General features: G+C 35.0%; 1 protein-coding gene across 3 annotated transcripts in view; it reads right to left on the reverse strand.

The window, feature by feature from the left end:
• The window catches only part of LOC118446492 (uncharacterized), an 18476-nt gene that overhangs the window by 8275 nt on the left and 5201 nt on the right, over nt 1-5000 (reverse strand). The window lies entirely within an intron of this gene.

Consider the following 5000-nt stretch of genomic DNA (forward strand, 5'->3'; position numbering starts at 1 on the left):
TCTTCTTATTCTTCGTACTGCATGAGGTGTATGTGTACACGCGAATTGTCGAGACTCCGAGGCGACTTCTTTCCCCCCTCCTTCCTCTTCTTTTTCTTCTTTTTCTTTTTCTTCGTCTTCTTCTTCTTCTTCTTCTTCTTCTTCTTCTTCTTCTTCTTCTTGTTCCTCTTCCTCTTCTTTTCCTCCTCTTCCTCTTCTTTTCCTCCTCTTCCTCTTCTTCTTCTTCCTCTTCTTCTGCTTCCGGGACTCTCTTCAACGCGACACAACGCAAATGCTCCTCGCTATCTTTGCTATTATTTCGAACGATCTCGATTCGAGATTCTTTTCTCCCTTTTCCTTCTCCACTGACCTACATCGATTTTATTCCTACATGCCTTTTTACTTGAGGGAAAAAAAATATATATTTGTTTTAATTTTTTTTTGTCTTCTTTTTGTTTTTAAAACTCTATACTCTTTTAAAACTCTAGGTTCTTTTTTTTGTTTATTCGATCACTTTTGATAGCATATACGATTTGAATTGATTCTATTAAGTTTCGTAGATTCCTATGGCCCCTTTTTATTCTTTATTTTTTTTTTCTTTTCTTTTCTGCCAGATCCATTTTTTTAAGTACTTTTAATAACACAATTTGAATTGATCGTATTAAATTTCATAAATTTTTACGTATTTTTTTTTTTTTTTTTTAGATTTACCCAGATTTTTTTCTTCATTTTTTTGTAGGTTCTTTTAATAACGTATAAGATTTAAATGGATCATATTAAATTCCAAATATAATATAAATCTCCTCAATTCTATTACATATATATATACAACATTCTATTATTATACGGAGGAGCACACATTTTTCGGTCTTTCGTTCCAGTGGTAAAGTTTACGGCCCACTCGTGTGATAGATAAGATCAAGTTAGGAAGAGAATACAAGGAAATGAGTCATAGAACCCGGAAGTTTAGTTTAGTTTAATTTAGTTTCATAATCATTATTGTCATCATCATCATCTTCTTTTTCTTTTTTTTTTTTGCATTTTTCCCGCGAAATGATCAATTTAACTTTCATACCGTTCGAAAACACGGTATACTACCGCCATCTTGTCTGCGCGCTAAAAATGACGTTCATACAAGGTGTGAGCCGAAAGTATCTAAAAAAAAAATTTTCGAAAAAATTAATTATTCTTTTACGAGACTGCTTGGGTTAATTTCTCTATTTTTTTTTGACCTACATATCGCAACAAGTGAAATAATAGCCGAGGGTAAAGTCTAGGGTACTTTTAAAACCATGTTGGAACTTTCGATGTCTCTACCCTGTTATTTGAATACTTGAAATAATCCGATGGGCATTCTGATCATTCCATACGGAATTAAGTTAATGGAGATATGTACTACGAATTAAGCACGTAACGTTAAATAAAAGTAATATATATATATATATATATATATATATATACACACGCACGCGCGTAATATGTAGACACGCGTATGAAAGTGCGTTAATGTGCGTAATTAAATTCGATTTGACGTATGGCTCCGAGTAATACACTGAGGCGCATGCGCGGTGCTCACTTATTCGCGCCCGAACTCCCTTGATCGACGCAGCACGTGGTCGCTGTTCTGTGATCTCTTTCTATCTCTTTCTTACTCCTCACCCTCTCCCTCTCTCGCTCTCTCTCTCTTTATCTCTCTATCTATATATCTATCTGTCTCCTCCTCTGTCTGACTCTTTTTCTCACCATCTTTTCTCAATGTCCCTTTAAAATCATCTCAAAAGCTTTCTCATCAGAACGATTATAGATAAACGAATCCCATCTAGCTGGCCAAAATAATTTTGTCTAGCTTATAAATTTTGCTTTATAAATGTCCTTCATTTTCCTCTATATATAATAATAATTATCTCCTATATAATATACCCAAAATAACATTTTTAAAAGTTAATTAAGAGTTCTTATTAAAAAATCTATCTTACGGTTGAATGTTAATTCATTATACAATTATAACGGGGTCACATTTATTGTAAATATAACTACATATCTCTTAATTATAACCCTTATTCCATATTTGTAATTGAATGCATTTTCTCTTATTAATAATACTTTCTTCTAATTAATTAGTGAGTTTGATGTATTAGAAAGGATTAAAAGAAAAAAAAGAGAGAGGGAGAAAAAGAAAAGAAAGAAAAGAAGTTGCAGGAAGATAAAAATAGTGGATAATTTTAAATTTACGTATTTGATTTGTCAAAAGGACGATAAAAAATATTTTTCTTAAAGGAATCATTAGATAGATATTTTATCGGTCAACAAGCTAATATAATAGGTATTTTCTATTTTGAAATCATATTGTACAATTCATTGACGATTTTCGCATGATACATACTAACACACACACACAAGTATATGCGAATTACGATAGTAAAAATTAATTGAGGTAAAAGTAAAAACAAAAACAAATGATAAATCTCTATTCTAAGTAATAATGTCGTTTATAAATCTCTCTGCTGCGCGATAATTGTCAAAGTTTAATCTTATTAATTATTTCAAAGATATATATATATATATGTATGTATGTAGATGTAAATTAACACTTTGCGGTATTCATCAACGGAATCTTGTGGCTTAGCAGCGTAGACTTTATCAATAAATAAATGCATTTTTGATAGTATATATCTATCTGGTAACGTCATAAAAGATGGGCAACTTTAAATTGTAAAGAAAAAATTATTTCTGCTACAGCGTAATATTAAAAATTGATAAATATTAAACTCTATTAAACGCTATGAAACTCGAATTAAAGAATAATGTGCAGAAAAATCGATTAGTCAAATTTTAAAGTCCTATGAAGAAATATATATATATACTTAAATAATATTTAAAATGTCATTAACTATCGGTTTCATCATGTTGAAATAATCGAAAAGACATTATATTATTAAAAAATCAATTATATATGTATATGACTTGTTTCAGTTAGAAATAGATCATTATCGTTGACTGCCTGAGAAAGTAAAGAATATATGTAAAAAAAGAAAAATAATAATAATAATAATAATAATAATAATAATAATAATAATAATAATTTGAGACGATAAAGAAAATCGTCAAGATTAGGATAAAAAAAAATTTATTCATTTATTTTTTTCTCCTATATCAGCATTCATACAATCAGAAAAAGGTATCGAAAAATATGTTGTTAACAGGAGTATTGAAAATAAGGATCACGTTTAGATCGCGAATCATAGTGTTAAGGAAAGTATTTGATTAGAAAGATAAGATTATATATAATATCGCGGATATACTTTCGGACGCAATAGATTATATACGAGTATATACTCCATTGCAAATCCCAAATTCCCAATAAAAAGAGAATTAAGAAAAAAACATATATAACACATATATATATATAATATATATGTATATATATGTATGTATATATGTATACGAGTAAAACTCGTGAGTGGTAAGTTTAAGAGTATCGGTATCATAACTTTCGCCGTGGTATAAACTTTTGAACGTGCGCGTGTGTAAAGTTACACGTTATGCGTTGCTGATGAATCCAGTGTTGGTTGAGGCCACGTAAATAATTAAATCGTACGACCGATCGAGTTTCGCATCGTGTTGCATGGATCGGCTGCAGGAGGCTAGGTACATACCGCTCAAAGAGTGGCCAGGACCAGAGCGTAAGATCGTACGAGGCGATGTGACAACGTCGCACGGTCGATATGCTCTTTCAGGCAAAGTGCCAAGATTGGTAAATGTACGCGGGGGTATATAGCCACGGTTTCAGGTGCCCTCACCCCCTCTCCCATCCATCTGTCCAACCCCCACTACAACTTATGGAACTCGCCCGTGGGATTTCTCTTCGATGGTGGGGGATTGGAAAACGAGAGTGGGGGAACCGAAGCTGCGCAGAACCCAGCCAGACATACTCTCCGATCCGTGCCTTTGCGCACCTCTTAAATACATATACCCGACACGACCTCCTCTCTATGTACTACATATGTATTATACTTATTATTTTAATCATGATTTACAGCCGCGCAGCGTTGCCGGCTCTACTCTATCCAGGCACGCCCACTCCCCCCTTTTTTCAACGTTGCAACCATGTATATTCCCACTACACACATAGAGAGAAACCAGTACACCTAGATGTACACGGCAACGTCGCTTGATCGATACTTGAGAAACGTATATACGTTAAAAAGTCGCCATTTTAAGGATAGTTTTCTTTCGCAATCTCTACTTATTGATACAACCCCTCCTCTCCCTTTCTCTCCTCCCCCTTTCTACCCCCTCTTTGTTATAATCTAATTTTTCCAGTGCCGATTAATTATCCCTTCACAATTTTATACATCTTTTTTTCCTCTCTATTTTTTTATTTTTTCCCATTGCTCTATTTAAAAAATATCAAAAGCTTTGGCCCCAAAGAACTTCTCTTTCGCAACTAACAAATGCTTGTTTATTCTAGACGATGTCCTTCGTCAAAGACGGATCATCGAGGTCGAAAACCGTCAACAACATTTCCAACGGTTGCGGCGTTGCCATCGCAAAATGGCGGGCGCGGCCTTGGTAGCCCGCCTTCTTCTACGTCTTTCCTCTGGGCCAGTCGTTTTGGCAACACTGGAAGGTCGTTAGCGATCTATTTATAGTCGTTCGCCATTGCCGCTGTTACTATGCCGAGCGAAGCGCATACTTGGTTCAAGGGTTGGCGGGTGCGTGGGGGAGGGCAGCGAGGAATTACTGAAAGAACAATATGGCGCTCAACCGGATGTGCCTTCTTCCAATCTATTCATTCTCTCTCTCTCTCTCTCTCTCTCTCTCTCTCTCTCTCTCTCTCTCTCTCTCTCTCTCTCTCTCTCTCTCTCTACTACACCTCTCACCGCCATTCTCTGCGCTCGTTCTTTCTCTCTCCCGCGCTTTCGCTCTCCTCCCTCTATTTGTTTCTCTCTTCCCTTCACTATCTCCGTTCCTTCCAATCTCCTCCATTCTCTTCTCCTCCCTCTCTCTTTGTACACTAT

Source organism: Vespa mandarinia, chromosome 9, assembly GCF_050613455.1.
Source record: "Vespa mandarinia isolate Hongniang chromosome 9, ASM5061345v1, whole genome shotgun sequence".
Classification (NCBI taxonomy): domain Eukaryota; kingdom Metazoa; phylum Arthropoda; class Insecta; order Hymenoptera; family Vespidae; genus Vespa; species Vespa mandarinia.